The sequence below is a fragment of the Lepisma saccharinum genome, chromosome 23 (genome assembly GCF_977018435.1).
Source record: "Lepisma saccharinum chromosome 23, izLepSacc3.1, whole genome shotgun sequence".
In the NCBI taxonomy this organism is placed as follows: domain Eukaryota; kingdom Metazoa; phylum Arthropoda; class Insecta; order Zygentoma; family Lepismatidae; genus Lepisma; species Lepisma saccharinum.
This window is the reverse complement of record NC_139251.1, coordinates 21,406,659-21,433,482: the sequence shown is the minus strand read 5'-3', so window position 1 is coordinate 21,433,482 and position 26,824 is coordinate 21,406,659. Positions and strand designations below refer to the sequence as shown.

The 26,824-nt window shown below is 39.6% G+C and overlaps 1 protein-coding gene across 2 annotated transcripts in view; it reads left to right on the top strand.

The window, feature by feature from the left end:
- Positions 1–26,824, top strand: part of Hr39 (Nuclear hormone receptor FTZ-F1 beta) — a 220,871-nt gene that overhangs the window by 75,918 nt on the left and 118,129 nt on the right. For both annotated transcript variants that reach the window (XM_083144545.1, XM_083144546.1), the window contains exon 2: positions 6,760–6,834. The gene's annotated coding sequence lies outside the window, so the exon portion shown is untranslated. The remainder of the gene's footprint in view (positions 1–6,759; positions 6,835–26,824) is intronic.

Genomic DNA, 26,824 nt, shown 5'->3' with positions numbered 1-26,824 from the left:
TTTCCCCCCGTTTGAGTTGTTTTTTGTACCCATATACAAAATAAATTTATATAGGAGGGTCCATAAATTGTCGCCTCGACATGCCCTCTATGCCGAGGAAGGCCTACCCCCAAAAATGGAGGCTACTCGAGGACCAAACCGAAATCCCCGAGGCCACGTTCGCGACTGCACCTACCCCTGCAGCCAACACTGTCCCATCGGCACGTGCAACTCACACCTTGGGATAGGTTTTTTTTATCGAGGTTGTCTCCTCTAGCAGGACCCTTAGTTATAGGGAGGTCAAAAATATGGAGATGAATGACGTGATGGGATGGTGAAAACGTGAGATATGGAAGTGAAGAATGAGTGAAATGATGAGATGGAGATGAATGACGTGATGGAATGATGAAAACGTGAGATATGGATGTGAAGAATGGGTGAAATGATGAGATGAAAATTGACCTCCCTACTAAGCCCCCTCGCCCCGTCAAGGCAGTCCTACATGGAGGGGGGGGGGAACTTGTTAAGAACTTGTTGAAGTGTTATCAGCGCATTGGGTGGAATATGTCCTTGAAAATTCACTTTTTAAGATTCGCATTTGGACTTTTTCCCCCTTAACTTGGGCACGGTTAGTGACGAATGCGGCGAGAGATTTCAGCAGGATATTTCTGTCATGGAGAAACAATATGCAGAAAAATCAGTACAGAACATGTTAGCAGACTACTGTTGGAACCTCAAGGAAGAGGTTTCTGGTGGCAGAGTTCAAGAAAGAAATTTTGAAAATGCGAGTAAAAATGTGTTTTTTCCGGTTTTTTTGCATGAAATTTCTTCACTGAACAGTCAAAATCTGTCCTATACATATATTTTAATTTTTTTATATTTCATAGTTATTCACTTCAATATTTAAATCTTATTTCATGAACAAACAAACAAAAATAATTTCAAATTTCGATTTATTATTACAAAGGGAATACATTTTTTATTAAAAACAAAAAATGAAAATCCAGGGAAAACGATAGGTGATACAGCATTTCTACTTTCAGATTTGGATTCAGCGGGGTCGAATTATAAATAATCACCTATTTTCGTTCAAAGGAGCAAAAAAAAGTTTGAATTTGTTCATCAGTGTAATTTTACGGGGCACCATGGCATTCTGTTTAACATTTCTTTCTTCATAAAGATCGTTTGGCTTCCAGAGCCGACTCCTGCCGCTCCATAGATAGCTATGGCTCTGATCTTGGACTATAGAATAGAATAGAACAGCAGAAAATGCGAGCGAAGCGAGCGAGAAAATTTTACGAAATGTTTTTTTATTTGTATAAAATTTGAAATCGAGGGGGGCCAATTTCCCCTCTGTGCCCCTTGCAAGTGCCCTTGTCCGTCTGGAAGAAAAATGCAAGGAACACGTAAAAATTAATTCCATCATGAGTATCCAATTGTTCTGCTATTCTTAGATTCTCCTAGTCTTGTTTCTTACTTAAATGTTTGCTTCCCCTAGAATGGACTTCTGTCAAGGTCAGGGGGAGAGGACAATGCCCCCTGCCCCCCCTGTAGTTGCGGCACTGTTTATGAGTGTCTCTTCATCAATTTCACGTCATCCTTCATTGTTGCGATTAGCTAGATGTGGCAGAAAAGCAACGCAAAGTAACAAAAATCAAATATCCACTCCCTCTCTCTACCACACTATTACCAAAAGATAGACTTGGGAAACAAAAATTTAACCAATTCAAAGTTCATAGCAACACATCCAAGAAAAACATCCAAACACATTAGGCACCTTTAATACAATACTACTCAAAATGTCACAACTGTTCTAGATAATGAAAATTGTGAAATCATTTCCCGAAGTCTAATCTGGAAGGGAACCCCCCCCCCCCCCATCCTGATTCGACATTATCCGGAATCCCATACACCCTAATAAATCAAAAAATCAATAAGTGTCTTTGTAATGTTGCTAGAGTAACACATGATATAATTGTAAAGATTAGTGAGAATTCGAAGTAGGAATGTGTTCTGTATTTTTCACAGGGGGGGGGGGCAAAGCAGGCTCTCAGGGGGGGCACTTGCCCCCCTGCCCCCCCCTCTAGCTACGGGCCTGCTTAGGTGGTTGCTGTTTGCCGCGAACGGCATTCCAGATTGTGTCTACTTATGCTGACGTCGTGTGTGTGCTTTTAAAATGCCATATTCTACACAGGAAAGAGTGTTTATTGTTGAAGAATATATCCGAACATCGTCATATTCTTGCGTAAGAGAAGCATTTAGGGATACCCACATTTCAGGGTTGCAAGGTGTATGTAATTTATTGCATATGTTCGAGAATAACCAACTTTCTCCTTTGTCGTTAAAAGTGACTTAGTGTGATAGCCTGAGGTGAAACACGTCTGTTAGTGACACGTGACACCAACAGTGTTGCCAGTGTCCCTCGTAATATTGTGAAAACATCGATTTTTGGAACAGCCCATTTATTCCCTTCTGCAATGTTTTTGAAACTTCGTCAAAGTTCTTTTTCTGTCAAATTCAATAGATGGCCATCCAAATTGTTCGTTGGTATTGTGAAATGTTGCAATAATTTACCTCAGTGAGTTCTGTGCAACAATACACACGATTTGCAAATATTTTTTTTCCGCCTTTGGCAACACTTTGCTTATTTGTTATTAAAACATGCATGTTCTTACATATGTTTGTCTCTCTAAATTTTCCCAATATACAGGGCATTCTCTTGGCAGAAAGCGTTTCTTCTAATTCCGTTTCGCTATTCCGTTATACGGTCGTAAACACCGGGTTGCGTGACTTTTCGGACACTCTGTACTTCATTTTTATATACTGTACACATATACAAGTACTTAGTACAAAAAAGAAAACGTCAACACAAAATCACTTCATTTCTAAATTGCATATCTCCAGTGATTTATTCATTGTATGTATTTAAAGGATATCCTTGCTGTCCAACAAATAAAATAATCACTACTGCACATACACAAACACATGTTGAAAATCACATGATGATAAACAAAATTCATTCATGACTGAACACAAATGACACCATTGTTTCCCTTCATGTGCGGGAACAGACCAATCTTATCGCTGCTACAGCTAGCAAGTTCAATGAAACTGGAAGTTGAGTAGACATTCGGGGGAAGAAAGGAATGCAGCTTGACAGGGAGCGAAGTTTTCGAACTGAGATTATGTGCATGGGAAATCCAAATTTGCAGCGTCTTCCTGATGTGATCGAAGATAAAACGTCCTTCAGCTGCAAGTGGTAGGAAACTTTAGGCAAACGTTTCGTTACAAATCGACAGTTTGCGCGCGCAACCTCGATTGCCGGTTTTTGCGTGTTTTCTACTTAATTTTATGATATTTCACGATTATTTCGCGAAAAAGAGTTTCTTTCGTGGAAAGGGCACACATTTCGCATTACTTCGCGAATAAAGCTCATGCATAATTCATCATTGGGGGTGTAGTTACGTGCAGAATGTTCAAAATTGCATCTTTTTTTCACTTTTCGCGATTTCGCGCATCACGAAAATTCAATGTCCCTATCCATAACGTAAAGTTGAAGTGGGTTTTATTTTCTTCATAAGGATTGCATGGGATTCTGTAAATTCTTATTCATCTTCTTTTTTTTTTTTCAAAATCAACTGAAACAGCTTCCTCTTTCAATGTGAGAAGTTCATACTCCATTATATAGTTGGGAGTTTTTTTTTAGTAGCAGTGTCCATTCCGACGATTTTGAAATAAATGTACACCTGGTGCGAATGTGTCACTCTTCGCCTTAAATAGACTTTTATGATTAAAGAAAAAAATACGCATAAAATTATGCTTTTTGTGTGAAAACTGTTTTCTGATCAACCTTTCCTTTCTACAGTCTGTATGCTGCATATCAAAAGAACTGCTTGTGGCAAAAGATTGCCTGCATAGATTCATAGAAGTTAGGGGTTTTATGGATCTAATGCTGTGACAAAAGGTTAATAGTGTTGTTGCCTTGTGCCTGCCCTTCGATTTATGGCATGCGTTGTTTGTCCCGTATATTGTGGAATTTCCCGATTGTGCTTTGTTACTTCACCTTGATTACACGTACTACGCCTCTCTGAACCAACCTCCTATGCTTTTCCTTTGAAATTGTTTAAGAGCTTAATAAATACCATTGAATGGTTACGATATTAATATGCTTTAAACAAAGGTGATTATAATAGCTACAAATTACTTACGTACAGTCACCGACAATAAAAATGGGACACCTAGATCCTGGGCCTCCCCGATGGCGTAGTGGTAGCGCCGTCGCCTTATAATCAAGGGGTCCCGGGTTCGATACCCGGTGGGGGCACAGTGGTTCGGATCCCACTTTAAACTGTAGGTCCAGTCTCAATTAGCCTTTCTGTGCATAAAGTGGACTTAAAACACCAATTCTATCTTTCTATTCTATCTAGATCCTGAAATACTCCCCTCTCTGCAAGGCGTTATGTGTGTTGCCTAACGCTAAGGCGATAAGTGAATTGTAATAGTAAATTTTCAATGGCAAGTTCTGTCACCGCCGTAGAGCATATGGTATATGCCTTTCAGGAAAGCGGATATTTCAGGATCTGGGGTGTCCTATTTTTTTTCGCCTGTGACTGTACATTATTCTACATATTATTTCATTATTTGTAAAGTCACTTAAATCACTTAGGTTTTTTTTTTTTAAAAAAAAAAACACTATTTAAATCCAACAACTTTTCTTCAAGTAAACACGTTATTATTTGCCGGTGGTGGGATTCGAACATACGACAGACTTGCGACTTTACTTTTTACTGCAGATCAGGTGCGCTAATTAACTACTCCACAATCAGCGCACCCTCCCCCACCGTACAGTCACACGTCTGTCGTAGGTTCGAACCCCACCACAAAAAACGGAAACGGAATGTAAGGAGTAACCCTTCCACGTCCACGTAGTACACCTTGCACTGCATTTTGCAGACTAACCAGCCTCTAGCGTCTGGACACACTGTCCCTTCATCTTTCATATCTTCTTTCATCTTATCACCATTCATCCTCATCCTCACAATTAGCCAAAATTGGAAGAAAAGTGAAGTAAAATAATTCTGCCAATCAACAAAAATAGTGTGTTCACCTGAGGAAGAGGTGCTTTGTTGGAACGTATTTTTAGATTAGGTGTAAGCACATTAGTAGAAGCAGTAGACAATTGATAATGTCCAATTTACATTGCATACTGGGTAGTGTCTACTCGCTGGTAGGAAGGAGGTGAAATGCATATTATTGATGCCGTTATTATTAACAATAAAACAAGAAGAATGGGTAGTTGGGGCATCCTAGTTTACGCTTGCACACCTTTACCTCCGCCCCTGAACCAGACATCAAATGTAGACATGATGTTTACCCGTCTCTACACAACAGACGGCACATTTTGCGAAGAGGGTTGTAACGCGGTGCGGTATTTGCCGTTGAATCACTCGATGACTCACTGGAATGAGCCATTAAAGTACACATCCTAATCTGCGTTGGAGTGAAGGAGCTTTCAAACCTTGGAGAAGGTAAAAATGATTAGCAGATGAAGCGTTTCTTATTTCGTGCGTCACCTTCGCTGTAAGAAAGGCGAATAGTTATTTTTTTTTGTCACATGTCCTGACGTCCTACATTCTCTCTTATTCAAACATGGTGCTACATATTAGAAAAATACAAGACAAATACCTGCAGGTTTTTAAAGGGTCGAATTAGGAGTTGTTGTTGATTTGGTGTTTTAAGTCCACTTTATGCACAGAAAGGCTAATCGGGACTGGATCTACAGTTTAAAGTGTGATCCGAACCACACTGGGTATAGAACCCGCGACTTGATTACAAGGCGGTGACGCTATCATTGCGCCATCGGGGAGGCCCAGGGTCGAATTAAGAATGGGCAAAGTAGTGAAGAGAATTGTTCGTAATGCATTTTTGTATTTTACGTCGCTTTTCTGCGACACCGGTGAAAGGAAACCACACGAATTCACACTTGAATTTTGTAAACAGATATAAGTTTTCAGAATTTGGAGGGCCTCCCCGATGTCGTCGCCTTGTAAACAAGGGGTCTTGGGTTCGTTCGATACCCGGTGGAGACAGTGATTCGGATCTCACTTTAAGGTGTAGGTCCAGTTCCGATTAACCTTTATGTGCATAAAGTGGCAATAAATGGCGACCTCATATGTTCGGTTAGGGGCCACATCAAAATTTGCAGCCTCGTTTTTGGACTTGGGGCTGCTTATTTCCAACGCCGCTGTTCGCTTTTATAGAACAATGAATATCTATACCCTATCCCTGGAATCTATGGAGTAAGGCCACACATAACTCTACAGAAGGAGAGAAAGCGAGTTGGCGGTACACATTGTGTGCTGCTGCAAGTGGCTGGTAGCTGAACTTATTTCCCCTCTTGCAAGTTCATTGGTCGAGCCCTAGTGAGTCACCGCTTCCGCAGAGGATTATTTTCGTTCGCTCGCTCCAGAGATTCCCGGAACAGGTTATAAATGAAAAAAAAAAAAGGGGCGGAACGTCTTCTCTCCCACTCCCCCAAACCATTAAAAACCATTTCCACAAGTCACTATCTTCGTCAGTTCCTTCCAGCTGGCACACTATGTCCATCTGGCAGGTCTCAGGTCAAATTAGCCTTTAATGTCTCCTGGGCGACGGTTGTGCGTGCCAACCACGTCCCAGCAGGGAAGAAAGAAAAAAAAACATTTCTCTGTTCCCCTCCCTTTAGCATAATGTGAAGTTGAAAAATAAGATGTATTGATTTCTCCACTTTTCCTCCCCTAGGTTTTTCTGCAACCACCACGTTAATGGGATTTCCTGGAAAAAGGGAACAAGTGCTGCTAAGACTGACGCAGATTGGTGAGTACCGGCTTTAATATTGTTTCATCTTTGTATTAGTAGTTTGGGGCCCAGTTGTATCCATAACAACTTTTAAACAACAAGAAAAAGTTGTGGTGATTAATAGGGCTAATTTTCATGAATTTGCATTTTTTTAAGGGTGATAGGTAGGGACATTGAATTTTCGCGATGCGCGAAATCGCGAAAAGTGAAAAAAAATATGCAATTTTGAACATTCTGCACGTAACTACACCCCCAATGATGAAATATGCATGAGATTTATTCGCGAAGTAATGCGAAATGTGTGCTTTTCCACGAAATAAACTATTTTTCGCGAAATAATCGTGAAATCGCGAAAACTGTCGATTTGTAACGAAACGTTTGCCTAAAGTTTCCTACCACTTGCAGCTGAAGAACGTTTTATCTTCGATCACATCAGGAAGACGCTGCAAATTAGGATTTCCCATGCACATCATCTCAGTACGAAAACTTCGCTCCCTGTCAAGCTGCATTCCTTTCTTCCCCCGAATGTCTACTCAACTTCCAGTTTCATTGAACTTGCTAGCTGTAGCAGCGATAAGATTGGTCTGTTCCCGCACATGAAGGGAAACAATGGTGTCATTTGTGTTCAGTCATGAATGAATTTTGTTTATCATGTGATTTTCAACATGTGTTTGTGTATGTGCAGTAGTGATTATTTTATTTGTTGGACAGCAAGGATATCCTTTAAATACATACAATGAATAAATCACTGGAGATATGCAATTGGAAATGAAGTGATTTTGTGTTGATGTTTTCTTTTTTGTACTAAGTACTTGTATATGTGTACAGTATATAAAAATGAAGTAGTTTATCAATTTATAGCTCTTTTGTATGTTGTTCCCTCTCATAATGAAAAAGTGTGCTCCAATTTTTTTTTTCCACCGCTGGTATATACCGCTGATGTAACATTTTATTTACCGCTCTCTTCAGTTTTTATTTACCATAAATTTGTCTCCCTAGTGATAGGGTAAGTATTATAGCTCGTCCTCATTACACTCTGCCATAAAGGCACATTATTTGTTTATTGTTTTATAATATTCTGTTTCACTCTTTTGCCACCTTTGGCTAATCGCGAAGATGGAGATGAAAAGCAATAAGATGAAATTGGTGGAAGGACATTCTCAAATCCACATTGACATGACACAGCACAAGCCCCACAGAGGACTATACTGGCTGAGAGTCCTGACGCCAGAGCCTCATTAGTCCGCAAAATGTAGTCCAGGATGTTCTACGGGTAAGAAAGAGGTTGTGGAGGTAATGTGATCAGCGTCACGCCCCGGCTGCCTTTACTACCCCTCTCCAGGTACCCATAACCCCTTGATTATGACACTGAACTCTGTACACAAGTATCCCACCCTAGTATGCATTGTTAATTAGTCAGGTTGGGATTTAAATAAAGATTTTAATAAAAAGCACAGATTTAAATCACTTTAAATAAGTAATTTATAAAATAATGTACATAAGGATTTTGTAGATATCATAATCACTTTTGGTGAAAGTACATTAATCTCGTAATCATTTAATGGTGTTTATTAGGCTCTAAGAAAGGAAAAGAAAGGAAATAAAATATATTTACTGATGGGTTGAAGCTCATATGAAAGAAAATGTAAACACACATTTCTCTTGATTTAAAATACAGTAATGTGTATAGGCAAAAGTAGCAAAACATTTTGTTTTAAAAAAAATATATACAAAATACTAATCATATTAAACCATAAATAGTGCCATTATCGTTAAACTATAAATAAACATGGTAGCTGATATTTTTCAAATTATCATTAAAAAGATCTCCAAAAACCAGCTACAAAGACTGTAAAAATTTACAATTATAGAGTACATCCAGATTGTTTTATTTTCACTGGAAGAAGAGTTACTGAAATTATTATTAGTTTCAATAACACATTCAACAATATTTCCATAGTAGGTACAGTATCAGGAACAGAAAAGTGTATATTTAGGTATATTTTTTATTATTATTAATCAAACTGTTCAAACATTTTACAGGGCCGTTTAGTAGAAAAAGCCTTTCTATTGAAGAACATATATCTATATATGATGCCAAAAACCATACAAGCAATTTTAAGCGTGTTTTTTTAACAAATAAAAAATCGATTTAAATAAAATAAATTCTATTTAAATTAAAAATCAACAAAATTAATTTGTTAATTAAAAATCATAATTTTTATCCACCCTACTTTAAACTATACTTCGTTTGAAGAGAGGTGAACAAATTAATTTTTCTCGGTTGTGGGGGTCGAACGTGTGATTTTACTACAAATTTGGTGCTCTAACCATCTGCTCCCCCAAAAATATGTACTAATTTTTGTTCCACTTATGTTACTATTTCTAAATTATGAGGAGAGGGGGGCCCATATTTGCTTGAATTCACCATCAGGAAGGGGGGCAATATTAAAGGGCGATAAACTTGTTAATTGGCAACAAAGTCTCTACAAATGAGGCAATAATACGTAGAAAAATCATTTATAGTCTGAAACTGGTCACCAGTCCCGTAAAGGAGACATTTATAGGCACCTAAGGGCTTCCACGATGACAGAACCATCTCAGAAGAATTTATAACATGGACGCCTAACTCCCCTTTTTTAACGAAGGAAGAAAATAAGGATGATACGTCGTAAATAACAAAAGTTTCTGTTGGTAGAATTGAAAGATGTGGCCATGTGCTGTTCGTTAGGATATTTGATTCAGGAAGAGAGATTGAATTACATTGCGTATTGGCTAGCGTTTGTGATGGAGCCTGTAGACAGTCATGGGTAGGAATTCGTCCTTGTAACCTTTTTTCCCCCCTCTCCGAATTCTCCTCCCATTCAGGTAGTGGAGAAAGAGGGAAGTTTGACCATGAGGAAATCGCCCCAGTCGATCACGATTCTTTCCACACTCGCTTGTTCCTATTTCGCGTAATTGGTTTCGCTGTTTGCCGTGGCACGTAACCCACCTTAATTACATCCTAAACTGAACGTGCCGCTTTGACTTACCTTACGAACAAATTCCATCGTATGTTTCACATTTAGAGCGAGGATAGCGTAAGCGATTGGTAGGAAAGGAAGTGAATAAACGTTTCATTGTGAAATATACAGGGTGGGCAAAAATGTGGAAGCACCCCTATAATATTAAACAGGGTGGGACAAAAATGTTGGCCAACCACCGTGGCGGAGCCGCTACGACGCTTCGTTTTCAGGGTCTGAATCCTGGCCTGAGCATGTGTGTTCTTTGTGAGTGCTTCATCAATTTCATTACATCATCACTCATGTTCGCTATTAGCCAAACGTGGCAGATAAACGACGCTAAATAAAAAAAAAAAACGCGTTAAAGAAACGGTTACTTTTTAAACTAATTGTCACTGAGACCTTTTTAGAGGGGATGATAACAGAGTTACTTTGTAAAGTAACGGTTACTGATCATGGACGTTCGCAGGATTTTTCCTATGGAGGGGCAAGCAATATATTTTTTTTCCGGGGGCTGGGGAGCAAACGAGGCATATCCCCCCCTCATAATACTATTTTCGTCTAAACAAAATTGCTTCAGTGTGAAGTTATCATGTTCCTGCAACGCCCTTGCAATAATTAAGATATTACTGTGACTGTGGCCCTCCTTCCGGACGGTCATGATACTTATTTACTTTTGTGCAACACTAACATAAGGCTTCCCGTATGGCCAAATGATTTCCGCTCTTACTTTTGGTTATGAGCGTTCCATTAGAAAACACTCATAATACAAACTAGAGGTGTAAAAGTGAGGGAGAGGATCGTTATATAACAGTCACAGCTTCCCATGCTTTACTTCAATTTCCAAACTGTAATGTTATCTTCTCGTAATTAACCCTCAGAATACTTGGCAGAGCTTAATTGCCTTCACGACTTTTCCAGATAATGAGAACTTTTACGTTTCGGTTTTTTCAAATCGCTCTGCTACGTGTGAGATCTTTGAGGTGGTGAGCGTGGACTTGGCAGTAATGTGAGGTCTGCCTGGCCGACAGCGGGAATAGTGGCAGCTCGCTGATGGCTTCCGAGAATCCTCAAGGTGTGTTGTCTTCTGGGAAGTGCTAATAACCCCTCTCCGTGTTTTACGTTCCTTTTCTTGATTTTTTTAGTCTGGCGGTGAATCTATCGTGATAGCAGATGGGGCTAATAGAGTTAAGAGCCTGTCTTCCATAATGCTGATTGCTTTTTGTTCTATTTTGTTCCTCTTGCACGCACTGCACCCCGCAACCGCTTCCTTGCAGGGCTGAGATGAACCCACAACTAGTACTATATGGTCCGGCAATATACAGGGCTACTATAGATGATTCATTCGATTTAACAACACTGTATTTTCCAAAGTATTTCACATGCAGATATGAATGATACATGAAAATAACTAAACTCACCAGGGTTGTTAAAGGTCCAGCAACCCATAAATTCTAATGGGTTCTATTGGGTTCCGCTGCAGGACCGGAAACCTTTTTCCCCGCACAATTTAAATTCGGTCCAAGTTGCGTAGTAACATTGAAAAAAAGGTTCCTGGACCGTATTTAAATTGATGTGGGAAAAAAGGTTCCTTGACCGAATTGAAATTCTTCCGGAAAAAAGGTTCCTGGACCGAATTGAATTTTTTTCTGGAAAAAAGGGTTCGTGGACCGAATTGAAATTCATCCGTAAAAAAGGTTCCCGGACCGTATTTAAATTGATCCGGAAAAAGGTTCCTTGACCTAATTGAAATGCTTAAATATGAAAAGGTTATACACTGTCTAGAACTTATTTACGTTTGCTGATTTTCTCTCCCAGTCTGGAATTGAAATTATTTACAATTCCTGGACCAGGGTTGACCGATCAAAAGTTGCCTTCTAGAAATGTGCGCGAGTAAGTTTTACATTGGAATGTCACGCTGCTGTTGTAGAAAGTGTAGCACAGGGAATAAATAATAACATTGTTGTTCTCTCGTGGGCCAGGTTCAAAAACTCTTTTGTCGAATAGCTACTGTACATAACGCAATGGACTATATTAGCGTGGCGTCACATTGAGCCCAAACAAACCCGTTACGTGTTGCTCCGGCATCCGATCCAGGAACTGCAGCCAATAGTAGACGCCCATCTGATATCACAACAAGGACAGGTAGTGTTGCCAGAGGTGTTGTTGCTACAACCAAGTGAAGGAACACACGCAAGAGAATGGGGCTAAATGGAGAGGGGTAACGTAACTGCAGCGTTTGCGTTTCGCCCATTTCTACCGTGTACCTTAGATTCTCGAGGCAGCCAGAACCTGGATTATTCTTTCATGCTCACAAGTGGATAATTGTTTATCGTCAGGTTCGTAATCTATCCAAGTTGCGTTTCATTTCAATACGGAACTTGGACCCTATTTAAACTGATTCGGAGAAAAAAGGTTCATGGATCGTATTGAAATTGATTGGAAAAAAGGTTCCTGGACCGAATTGAAATACGTTACAGATAAAAATGTTTTTTATAGTCCAGAACTCATTTACACTTGCTGATTTCCTCTCCTGGACCGGAATTGAATTTATTTAAAATTCCTGGACCTTTAACAACCCTGTTGACAGCACGAGTGCAGTGCCTGTACAAAATGGCGACAAACCGAGAAAAGAGTTAGAATATGCGAGATGTTCATCTGTTATTGCAGTGCAGCGTGCATTCAGAAAAGTACCACCATGCAAACAGCATTTTGCGGTGGTATCGGCAGTTTAAGAACACTGGATTGCTACAAAATGTATGGGTGGAACTCTACTACCGCTTGGATGTGTGTCGTGGGGCCAGAGGAACACACACAGAACATTTGTAGAATGTGAGGAAAACTTGGTGAGTTTACAGTATTTTCATGTATCGTTCATATGTGTATGTGCAATACTTTGGAAAATACAGTGTTTTGAAATCGAATGAATCATTAATAGTAGCCCTGTATATCTACCATTTTAATATATTTTCTACGTACCACAATGCAGCTAATGTAAATCAAGATAGTGGTAATTGATAGATAACATATTACCATTTGTAAAACAATAACACAACACTGTTCACTTCGTCTTATTTTTGGAAAATCGCATCAGGTAGATAGCTACCATTTCGTGTTGTACACTCACGGAGTCGACGAACAAAATTATCCATTACAGACACCAGCATTGCGGGTGGAATTGACTGGACTAATTATTCTCTTCAGGGTCGGTAAGCTAGGTATACGCGTTCAAAAACTCTGCTCTTTTGGTACCCCCAGAGAAAGAATCGCAGGCAGGCAGTCAGCGTGTGCTGTGCAGCTAGCATACAATGTACCAAACATTACTTTTAAAATACGCCTCTACCACAAAAGCAGGGTCGAACGCTCTATTGCTACTGAAATTCCATACCTCGTGCTCTCACTTAGCATGCTGGGTTTCATCCCTGCTGCAGGCCCGTAGGGAATACCAACCTTTCAAAGTGGTATATATTGCCGGACCCTGTATAATCCTACAGGGCGGTGTGCTGTCCCTAAACACAGAATTTAAACGCTTCGTATCAAGGTTTGATGCCTTTTGGAGCATATCACGGAAGAGCAGGTGATAAAAGTACCTCTATAGATGCACTTCTCTTGTGTAATTTGATGCACCATTAGCAGTTTGTCGTCGTCGCCTTGTCATCAATGGGTCCCGGATTCGATACCCGGTGCTGGTACATTGCGCAGTGGTTCGAATCCCACTTTGAACGATAGGTCCAGTTACAATTAGCCTATCTGAGCATAAAGTGGACTTAAAACAAAAATTCAGTTCAATTCATTAGCAGTTTGTGCACTTTAACACGCACACATATATACGAGTATGTCACATTGTCACTTCACATATTTTGGTTCTGTGTGTACACATGCTCATCTTTTTATCAAAGGCGTGGTGGTGCTTCTGGTCCTCGAATTTTAGTTCTTAGTAAGGATTGTATTAGTATTGCTTTTAGAAAATTAGTGAGTTGTAATGGCATTTATTTTATTTTCTTGTTAAGGCTCTGTCCCCCTATTAATTGACGGTCAATGTGCTGACGTGATCATAGTTTAGCCGACCTCCGGAAGTGGCGCAGTGGTTAGTACAGCACGCCACGATGTCATGTGTAACCGAGTTCGAATCCCGATCTGGGAATGTACACAGAAAAAAACTGGTTTGTTTGGAATTACCAAAAAAGTTTGGTTGAGCTGTTTGGTTATGCTTTTTGTTTCCGATAACCAAATGTTGCTTGTCATTACTAAATAATTTTGTTTAAGAATACCAAAAAATTTGATCAGACGAAATATGGTACTCGTAAACAAAATGATACATATGTAAGTAAAGAGAAACAAAACGTTTGGTTAACTTTACTATATGTTCGTGAGCGTGTTTTCGAATTTGAAGTAACGATTGTTCAGTTTCGTCGAGTGTAGTATGAAAGTCCTTTGTCGAAAATTGAAACTCATGTAGATAGATAATTACTCGAAGCGAGTCTTTATGTTGTTGTGTAACCTAATATTCTGAAAAAAAGCTTAGAATATATTTACTTTATACTGAGTTTCCTACACCGACCGCTAGATGGTTCTTACAAAATGTGTAGAAGAAACATAAGTTTTTGGACAACAAATAATGGTACGTTTGATTGTAATCATAGCGAAAAATTGTACTTTAACACTTCGAAAGATATGTAAACATCAAAGCTACAAGTTAAAGAAGAAAATGTACTGTAGTGAATAAAAGTGAATCTCCCATGAGCAACCTTGTTGATTCTGGACACATAAGTAGAAGCTAAGTGTGGCGTATAAAAATAAACACGCTCCAAAAACTGGTATTTCACGTGAACTTTCTATTCTGAATGTGTTTATTTTGAGATCAGTTAGTTTCTTAAAACTATCCACCCTAAGTAAAATTATCCACCCTAAGTAAAATTAGCCACATTATAACATAAGTAATTATGAATAAATTATTTAACAAATCGTTTGGTAGTTTTGACTAAATTATTTGGTTTTCCTAAACAAATGGGCTACATTTTGTTAGATCCAAAATTGTTTACGACAAACAAATATAACTTGACCAAATATTTTGGTACTGGTGAACAATTGTTTGGTTGATGCCTATTTAAACAAACGATTTGTTCACCACTACCATTTTTTTGGTTAATCCAAACAAACATTTTTCTCTGTATATTCTTTGTGAGTGTCATCAATTTCATCATATAATCACTCATCTTCATCGTCGCGATTAGCCAAAAGCGGCAGAAAAGCGACGCTAAATATAAGAAAATACAATTACAAAATCGAATATTTCCTACATTGTCCTTGCATAAATCGCCTCTGGTTCCCAGCCTCTACCCAATGGGTACCAGAGCGTTTTGCTGATCACGTAGCCATTCATGTAACTTCACGACGCGGTGCAGTATTTTAAGATTTCACACCTTTGATCTGAGTGACAGTATGTGTAAATAAAGGTCTCTTCGTCGTTGTACACGGTGATTCCAGTTTTATGCGAGCCTCACATCCACCCTACCTCAACATGGACTCGTCTCGTGTCACTATTTCAGATGTGCAGGTCCTCCTTTCCTTTTCATTGCGTTTTAGATTGGAGACTTCTTGGAACCGAGTCTCAGCAAGGGGCATAGTTGCAAGAGTGCGTCGAGCAATTTAACATCAGACTGGACTAGGGAGAGGAGGGGTACTTGTAAGGATCCAATGCCATTTGGTCTTTGTGGGTCCTACGCCTGAAACATAATAACTGGATTGATTTGCACTTCGAGAACTAGTGATTCCTTGAGGTTTTATCTAAACCGTAGCCGACGTCGGTGGCTAAGTGATTAGCACAGCGCGTCATTTCGCCAGGAATCCCGGGTACGATTCCCAACCCGGGCATGGGTGTTCTTTGTGAATGCCCCTTCATCAATTGCATATCATCATCACCCATCATCTTCGCGATTAGTCAAGAAGTGGCAGAAAAGCCAAGGAAAATAAACCAAATCATTCAATCTAACCGGTAGGCTTGTTTGAGTACAATTTTTTTTTTTCACAATGAACCTCGGGCGAGCGCCTCAAGTGATCGACTTTCGATCTCGCAACTGAAGTTCTCGGGTTCGAGTCCCGACCTAGGTGTTATTTGTGAGTGTCCCTTTATCATTTTCATCTGATCATCATCATCGTTGCGATTGACCGTAAGTGGAAGAAAAGCAACGCTACATAACAAAAATAAAAATACAGTAAAATAAAAAGAAAGTACAACGTGCTCACTCTCACTCTGTCGCCTTAATATATATATATATATATATATATATATATATATATATATATACACCGTGCGTCCATTTCGATCTTCAGCCGAGAGATCGGGAAAAGCGTGGCGGGCGGCGCTGACGGAGATGCCGACATTTGCGGCCTGTAAAGCCCGCTTACTTTTATGGACATATGGAGACATTTATATAAATATTGCAAAACGAGCACTAACCTGTGTTATAAGAGTTGTTCAAACTGATATCCACCAAGTGCCAAGTGTGTAGACTTTCGGGGAGAATACGTTGAATAGCCTGAAACTTTCGTGCCTGTAGGAAAAAGTCCTTCTGGGTCGGGCCGAGAACTTATCAGCCCCCCTCGTAACGTGAACCTTGCGGCTGGCATTCCAATCCTCTTACTGACACAACACACATACACACTGCAATAACACAAACAAGTAACGGCAAGTAACCAATAATAACACTCTTGCGCACAGTACGAAATTAACACGCTCTTGGTTTACATCTGCTCGCCACTATATTCACAGCTCTGTCGCGAAGGAACAAGAAACGAAGGAACAAGAAACTCGAGCTCGGAGATTTCGGATTGCAAGGAAGCTCACGAAAACCATTGACTTAACGGTTTCGTCTACAGCGTAATCTTGATACAGTGTTGAACATTCGAAACCTCCAAACGATCCCCATCGACACAAAACTCTTTCAAGGATATAAACTTAAGCAGGACGTTACTGGTCAAAACTATGATTAAAATGTTTTGTTATCTGTGGCTCTTAACATCGTTTCTAAAGCGTATTTTTTGTGTATATAAGGGCAGAACTTGGATGAATTACAGATGATAAATTATAACACAGGTTATTGCTCGTTTTGCAATATTTATATAAATGTCTGCTTATGTCCATAAAAGTAAGCGGGCATTACAGGCCGCAAATGTCGGCATCTCCGCCAGCGCCGCCCGCCACGCTTCTCCCGATCTCTCGGCTGAAGATCGAAATGGACGCACTGTATATATACACAGTAATATATCAGCGACTGTTAATACATATATCTTAAATAAGAAAAACTCCAAATCCTCTGACTAAGGCACCCAGACAAAGAAACAAATTCAAATGTTTTTGTAACATGAAAACAAGGCTTGTCTTAAATAACACACATTGTTACTATTATTATTGCTCTAGCAAATTGAATGTACAAGGTGGCGTAAAAGTCATCACCTGATTTTCTTAGCCTATAGCTTGGGTTTTAAATTAAATAAAGTAGGTTTTTTTGTGTTAAACTTTTATTGATACTTGTATGTTTACTTGATACTTGTACTTTGATACTTGTATGTTTTTTGTCCTCAATTTTTAAAGATAACATCCAATAAATGACCACCATTCGAATTGATGCAAATTTGGACTCTTTTTATTGCGTTTTCCATGGTGTTGGAAATCTGTGGGGAAATGTTTTCAATTCCATGCTGAATATTTTCCTTTAGTTGCTGTAACGTCTCTGGCTTATTCACATAAACCAATGACTTCAAATATCCCCAAAGGAAAAACTCTGGAGCGGTCAAATCGGGGGACCTGTCCGGCTATGGCAAATCACCAAAATGGGATATGTTTTTATTAATTATTTATTAATTATTTTGTTGTTATTATTGATACTAATTTTTATGAGAATATTTTTTTGTTTTATTTGTTTTTTGAAGTAAATTGAAGTATTCAGTACTTTTTGAATGCAACTCAAATGGTTATTATTAACTATTACTCCAGCATGCTCAATCTCTGCCCGGAAAAGTGTCACGCAAAATTGTCACAATTTTTCCACGTTCTTGTGGGGTATACTTATTAATTTTCGCACACAATAAATTTCGTGAGTATCTTATATTTAACCGACAAAACACTACTGATATAAAAAACAAGATGTCAAAATAAAGGTAAGTTCAAATAAGGTGACTTTTGCGCTACCCTTTACTTTTATGACTTAAATCAAAATAAAATAAAAACAAGTCTAAAATTCGTTCATGATTGATCGATTTGGTTTATCTTACTTCACTGTTGTGCATTTTTTTTACTAATCGCCAATATGAAGATGAATGATGATATGATGAAGGGACACTCACATTCACGCATGTCCGTGAAAGTACATAAAAGTATCCCGTCACGCACCGCAAACAGAGCTCCAACCTTTCCACTGTGCTTGCAGAATTCACATACAATTTCTGGTAGGTTTTTCTCGTTGTATGACAGGGCACGTAAGCCATTTGTGCAGTTATCGTCACGAAGGAACTGCATGTCTGGCTTCGCCGCCGATCAATAGTTGGGTCCTCGTGTGACTCATCGTGCATCACACTCACGCTCCCCCGATAACAGCAGCTTCTGCCGACTTCCTCCTGTGCGCTGAACGAGCTTTGTTGCCTCCTGGGAAAGGTCAAGGCCCGCGCGACGTGGGATTTCCTTGGCCACCAAGGATTCTCAAGGTCATGGGTGGCGTTCTCTGTCGTAATTATAACACGGCAGCTCCTTTTTTATGGACTTCACAAAAGGCATATTCTTATACTTCAGAATACCAATATAGCTTTTCACTGAATATAGAAAGAACCCCCGGTTTCGATGCACTTGAAAATTGAAGACTGCCTCCGGTGTAGTCTAGTCTTGAGAAAATAGGTATTTCTCGTGCTTGCTTGTTGCTGTTGTTTGTTTTGAGCAGTGGCGTAGCAATATATCGCGAGGCTCTGGGCGAGATTAGAATTCGAGGCCCCCATCCGTTCTTTAAATTTGAAATCTTATGTGAATCGATACAAAATCTTCAGGGATACGTCAGCAGATTATTATATTGAAATATTAATAATAATACTAAATTACTGACGAAAATTATAATGAATACTATGCAACGGAGAAATTTACACTTAGCAGCGGTATATTCTAGTAATACACTGCTGGAAATTTCTTTAACCAAATTAGAAGTAATAGTACGTTTTTATTCTTCAGGCACTAAGATATAACTGAAATAATATATATACATACATATAACTTGTATGTTACGCGTTTGATTTGACGTATTCATTCAAATTATAACATTTAACTAGAATTTAAAGCCAGATAAAAACAAAATGTTTTAATTTTATTGTCAACAAAATGCAGCCTTTTCCGTCTATTTTTCTCACTTCTGTTTCTTACATTTTTCGTATCAACCCCATGGGACGCTAGCTAGGCCCTTTCAAATGCAAAGCTCCGGGCGGTCGCCCACCCCATGCTACGCCACTGGTTTTGAAGTCCATTTTCATGCACGTATGCGTTAACCAGGACTGAACCTACATTTTAATGTAGGGGCCTCCCCGATGGCGTAGTGGTAAGGTCGTTCCCTTGTAATCAAGGGTCCCGGGTTCCATACCCGGTGGAGGCACACAGTGGTTCGGATCCCACTTTAAAACTGTAGGTCAAGTCCCGATTATTTTATCTGTGCATAAAGTGGACTTAAAATACAAACTCAAACATTTTATAGTAGTTCGATTGATTGGTTTTATTTTTCTTCGCTTTTCTGCCACTTGATGATGGGATGAATGGTGATAATATAAGATGAATGAAAGGGCAATTGCAGACACACATGAACGATACAACACCAGCTCCCACAGAGGATTATACTGGCTTATAGTTCAGACGCCAGATCCTCGCTAGTCTGCAAAATATAGTGTAGGGTCTACTACGTGGAAGGGAGGTTGATATTTGGTTGTCTTCAGTGTCATCCTTTACACCCCAGTTCAAAATGGGATCCGAACTACTGCGGCATCTGGGAGGCCCATGTAGCAGAGCCAAGCAGCCCGTCATGAGTTTGTCCATTTTATGCACAGAAAGACTAATCGGGACTGCCCCTGCGGTTTAAAGTGGGTTCCGAACCACTGCGCAGATGCAAGCACCCCTTCATGACTTTATTTTTAAGTCCACTTTATGCGCAAATAGGCGAATCGGGCCTGGACCTATAGTTTAACGTGGCGATGGATATCGAACTCTAAACCTCTTGACGTCAACATTAGCAAACTTTCGGTATTTTAAGAATGTCGACTCGATAAACACACACACACATCGCATAGTGAACGCTCCAAGAATATTACGATGTTTGTCCAAAATATAATTTAATTGGTCTTATGTGTCATACTGTTGACATTAAGCTTATCAGCCGTTGAGACAATAGCTGGGCGATGAATCATTTCCTGTTATCACAGGAAGATAGAAAGGACTAGTTGCTACGATTGTTGGCTGTACGATCCATCCATTGATAAGCCAGTTATTTATCCAGCACTTAACGGATTCAAGAAAGTTTTCATGATTGTAAAGATAGAATTTTCACCCACAATATTAGTAAGTGGAATGTTTGTGCACAATTTTGAGAGTGTGAGGCGACATTTGGCTGTATCGGGGGATATATCAGTGTTGAAAAGCCACATGAATGCTCTACAGACTTCTAGGTTCGAGTCCCATCTACAATTGCAGTGTTTCCCTATGTCGATAATATTGGTGACAACCATATTTTCGATGCTGGATATCAATATTCGATATCGCACAGCCCTAGTCCCGTGTTGGGCATGGGTATTTCCTTGTGTCAGTTCACCAGAGTCATTTATTCATCACGTACCCTCGTAGATTTTATCCAAATGGTGGAAGATTCCGTCTTCAAATATATATACATATATATTTATGGTACACGTAATTGAATCATTATCTATCTATCCACGTTCATAGTAGATATTCAGGCCTCCCCGATGGCGCAGTGGTAGCGTCGTCGCCTTGTAATGAAGGGGTCCCGGGTTCGATACCCGGTGGAGGCACGCAGTGGTTCGGATCTAACTTTAAACTGTTACTTCAGTCCTGATTAGCCTTTCTGTGCATAAAGTGGACAAACAAATCAATCGATCAAATCATAATAGATATTCACATGTAAATGAAAAACGGCAGCGTTCAGTTTTTGTATTTGCATTTTTCTTATTATACGTCGCTTTTTCTGCCACTTTTCGCTAATCGCGACGACGAGGATGAATGATGATATGAAATCGATGAAGGGACTCTCACAAAGAACACTCAAGGTCAGGCCAGGGACTCGAACCGTGGACCTTCGATAGCGATGGCAAGATCGAATGTGGAGCATTAACGCACCAGACAGGGGCGCGTCCTGTTTTTATAAATTAACAAGCAGATTATTAAATTTTAACAATAGAGTATTGTAAATTTTACAATAACTTTTAATAGTGTAGGAAGAATTACCTTTAAGTGTAAATTTTTGATAGATATTCAATAAATACTCAACGTTATTAGTAGTACAGTGTCCCCGGTTCAACGCCCGAAAATGAGGCTCGGTGAGGCTCGCAGTGTTGCCAACCCCTTACTCGAAAAAATCACCAAGGTTTTTATCTCGGTCTAACCTAATTTAAAGCAAAAAGCTGGCAATACTGCGAATCTCACCGAGCCTCATTTTCTTGCAGTGTTGCCAGCTCGAGCGAGGCGTAGCCTTTTACGGTGTATGTTAACGGTTTGCTCTCGTAAGGCATCAGCCTCATTTTCTCGCAGTGTTGCCAGCTCACCCCAAGAATATTTCACCATGTGATATTTTACAGGCGAAGCTAACCTACAAATGGGAGTTGGCAACACTGGCAACATCAATTGCGGTTCAGTGTTGCCAACTTACCTCAAGAATATTTTACCATGTGATATTTTACAGGCGAAGCTAACTTACAGAGTAGTACAGCAAAGAGAATTCCACGCCCGAAAATGAGGTATAGTGAGGTACACAGTGTTGCCAACTTCTTACTCGAAAAAATAACCAAGGTTTTTGTTTTTCGGTCTAACCTAACCTCAAACAAGGAGCTGGCAACGCTTGAGGCTTTCTCGCAGTGTTGCCAACTTACCCCAAGAATATTTCACCATGTGATATTTTACAAGCGAAGCTAACCTACAAATGGGAGTTGGCAACACTGATTAGTGGAGGTAGCCGGGTTCACCAGCATCAATTGGCGATCAGTGTTGCCAACTCACCTCAAGAATATTTCACCATGTGATATTTTACAGGCGAAGCTAACCTACGAATAAGAGTTAGCAATACTGATTAGTGTAATCAGCTTAGTTGAGCGCCATCAATTGGCGATCAGTGTTGCCAACTCACCCCAAGAATATTTCACCATATGATATTTTACAAGCAAAGATAACCTACGAATGGGAGTTGGCAACACTGACTAGTGGAGGTGCACGGGTTGAGTGCCATCAATTGCGGTTCAGTGTTGCCAACTCACCCCAAGAATATTTCACCACATGTTATTTTACAGGCGAAGCTAACCTAGAAATGGGAGTTGGCAACACTGACTAGTGGAGGTGCACGGGTTGAGTGCCATCAATTGATGTTGCCAGTGTTGCCAACTCACCTCAAGAATATTTCACCATGTGATATTTTACAGGCGAAGCTAACCTACAAATAGAAGTTGACAACACTGGTAACATCAATTGCGGTTTAGTGTTGCCAACTCGCCTGTAAAATATCACATGGTGAAATATTCTTCAGGCGAAGCTAACCTACAAATAGAAGTTGACAATACTGGTAACATCAATTGCGGTTTAATGTTGCCAACTTACCTGAAGAATATTTCATCATGTGATATTTTACAGGCGAAGCTAACCTACAAATGGGAGTTGGCAACACTGACTAATAGAAGTGGCCAGGGCTGCGTCCGAATCAGCAGCAGATGTCACCTAGAGCGCTGTTACATCCGGGGACTCAGCCAATCTCTGTTGTCCGAATTTGCGGTAGACGTGGAGTCGGCGGGAAGAGCAGAGAGGCGCGACAGATGCACGCTGGCGCTGTGACGCTGCGCTTGGCAGCCATATTCTAACTTTCACTTTGTACAGACAACATTTACTGATTAGAGGATGTAAAACTCAGTTATATTTTAATATTTTATCGATAATGAATGCAGAAAAATTGTAAATGATGAAATAGCGTGTTATATTTTTAATATGAGTAGTTAGGTGGAAATTATTTGTTTGTTTGCGCCCCACGCGGTGGGTGAAGTTCGGGCTGACACCTGGCGGGAAAAGTGACAGCCGTACTACAAGGGGGCATGCAGATTCGGACGACTTGGACGTGATTTTGACGGCATGCGAGAGCAATGGGGAGAGAACGGGATGGAGTGCTTGCTAATCCGGACACGGCTTTTGTAAACCTCTCTCGCAGGCGATGTGCTGCACATGCATACGCGCGTGCTTCTTATTATTTTCGTATTGTGAGGCAAACAAACAAATAAATAATTGTTGTTTTTTAGGATGCCTGGCTTCTATAACCTCGCCAGGGTGCGTGGTGCCCAACCCAAAAAGGTTCTAACGGCTGCGGTTGTAGATTACCGCACCTCTGTAGAGTTTTGTGAGTTATTATTTTTTTAATTTGTGCATCGAACTAACTTATATTGGATTTTGATCGTAGTGTGCAGTGTTAATTTGATCAGAGGTGTCTTATCGGCTGGATTGTTGTTATTCTGCAGCACTGTTGAGGTGAAATCCAAATCGTACATGTGCTTGTCGAAATGCTTTCGTATGCGTGGAAGGGTGTGCTTGGACCAGTGGGGAAATTTATTTTTCGCACCGAGGTTTGTCGCGGAAGTTTTTGTGCTCGAATTGTGCGAGGGGGTTGTCGTCGAAGATTTGTCCAATAGGAGTTGGCAACACTGACTAGTTGCTTCACAAATTTTTTGTTTTTTAAACATATGATATTTCACAGGCGAGGCTAACCTACAAGTTACAAGTTGACGGTGTAATTTTCTATAAGATGATAAGTATGCAATAAGATGAAGAAGACGCTAACTGGCAATAGCGGTGTTAATGTTTCTAGTTTTCTACCCCCTCTCACCGGGCCTTCTCCCTCTATGGCGCAGTGGTATTTAAAGATTTGATACTCGCACAAGTGGTTTTTGAAACTGTAGGTCTACTCCCGATTAGTTTTACTTACAGGGGGGGCTCTTGTAAACACCACGGGGAGCGAAAAAAAAGCATACTTCTGTTTTTCCACATGTATGTATGTATGTAATGCGATTTGTGTGAGGGTCAAAATTTTGAATTTACGGCTTAATTAATTTGCATGAATGCTTAATGTTTGATTTTTTTTTATTTCTAGTTCGATATGAGATACACACAATTTTATTTTTGAAGTACAGTTAATATTACCTAGTTCGGGTTAAGCTGTAACATACAACTAGCGATCGACACGACCACCTGACACACAGACAGAGAGAGTGTGAGCAAATTCAAAGTGTGATCTATTGTGAACTAAACTAACCTTACTCACCCACCCACATATAGTCTTACAGGTAACTCAAAAAGCAGAAAGTAGTATATAGCATGACAGGTCGATCTATTGTAAACTAAACTAATCTTATTTGCCCACCCACATATAGTCTTACAGGTGACTCAAAGGCAGAAAGGCAGCTATATCACTTGTAAGGGGCAACACACAAGATCTATTGCAAACTAAATTAACCTACGACATAAGCCATGGACATATTTTCCAGACAGGGTATAAGCAACTCACCTCTTGCAATTGTATAACGGGGAAAATTAACCTACAGCTGGCAACACTGTTTGAGTTGCTTTCGACGAGCCAAACTTACACTTTGCAAATAGGCTCTACAGCTAGAAGCTTGAAACATATACCCTCGCAGATTATGCCAACTTACCTCATGTAAAAATATTACCTAGTACAGTTAAGCTGTGACATACAACTAACGATCGACACGACTACCTGACACACATAGGGAGAGAGTGAGACAGCTTATACGCAATATATTCCTACATATTGTACTGGGTTTAAAAGGTAATTTGCAACAACTATTTCACTCACTCCCTATCAAAATCTTCTAACCGCATGTTTTTGATACTTGCTGCCAGAACATGGTGGTTTTAGACTGTAAATTCAACCCGATTATTCTATTTGTGCATGATGCCTGCATTTGGAATATTTAATTTTTGGCATACGGTATTTTGCGTGCTCCAGTAACCTTGCGCTCGATTCACGGAAGCTATGACGTGTATTTCCTGTTTCGCGAACATGCGAGAATTTTTCACAATAGATAATATATTGCAAGAGCGAGTTGTTTGTGTATATAAATCTAGCTTTGGAAATGGACATGAATATAATGTCAAAAATTATTGCATAACTTAAAAATATTGATATTTATTGCACTAGCAAAAGTAAATGTGGAATGCCCTGCCCCCCTCAGCTGTTAGGTTAAACAGCATAAATATTTTATTACTGATAGCAAGCATTGTCATATGGACAAAACAGATCTAGTAATGAGCTGTCTTGCTAGTCTCTCGAGTGAAGGAATATGATGCTACTATAAACTGTAAACAAGATATACAACCTCTGGCATGAGATGCACGAGACTTATGAACCTCGACCTATAGAGTTGTACAATGGATGTTTTTTTTTGTTAAGCATAGCGGTGTGTTTTTTGTTTATTTCAATGTTATCGAGCGTGCATGTAAAGAAGGGGTGAGAAAAAAAAAGAGGAGGGGGGTTATAACGGATAATTTATGTTTTGATTTCAATATTTTAGCTAGTCACGATTCACCTGCTATCTAGAAGGACACTGGACGATGGCTAAAAGCGAGGGAAGGAGAGAAATGTTATTTTTTATTTTTTGATAGTGTGATGAAATAGTTTTAGATAATAATAGTAGGCTAATAGAATTGTAGAAAACGGCTGTATCGTGATGCGAGGCTGAAAGCAATTTCGAAAGCAGTCTCGGGCATCTTCGCGTTCAGCCAACAAGAAAAATGCACATGGAGGGCGCAACGGTATTGTCTATAGATGGTTTTTCTGAATAAACATACATATTAGTTTTTGCACTCTCCAGATAGGACCGGAGTTTTTTGTTTTGGTTGGACAAGAGCGTTCAGATAAATACATGGACATCAAAATAAAAGAAAAAAAATTTACTCCACTGCTTACATGTATTGAGTTTTCTAATAACACACCTCGCGGGGGGGGTACCTACATGTATGCAAAATATAGTTAATGTCTTATTTCTCGAACCTGTGGTCTGTAGATTTGCTTTTGTTGGCAACGGAAACAGAAAAATAGCACCATGTTATTGTATACTGATAAGGGTGTACTGTAATCATAACAATTTTCTAGTTAAAAAATCTATGTTGAAAAGCAATGTTGGGTGACTTGTCTGTGTTGGGTATTATTAACAACTTCACAGCTGTACCTGCACAACTCATCGACTACAGGCCAACAATGTTAGGAAATGTGTGCATGGCTCCGAGAATACAATTTAAAATCACTAATGTGGCATGAACCCCTCTTCACTTGTGTGTATTTGAATATGCGAAAATTAGATATTTTGAATAATCGAGGAGAACAATCACAAAAACAGCTTGCACCGGTATGACGTGTTCAAACTTCAGACGATTTTTGTTAATCTACAAAAGCCAATTGCGAACGGAGATCACTACGAAAATTGTGGAAAAAAAAAGAAGCGAGGCTATTTTGGCTAATGGTAACGATGAGGATGAATAATGGTTGTTTTAATAAAATTGACGAAGTGGGGCATGTTGAATATACCTAGCCTAAAATAAAATTCAACAATTAATGTTAAACATTTGCCACTCTGAAATGGCAACGGCTATCATCATAACATCACTTGTTTCTAACCTGTCCATATTGGCCCTCTCTCTACCCCTCCATAAATTCGATTCGAAAGGTACAATCATTCCAGTTTTTGAATAATCAATCAAATCAAAT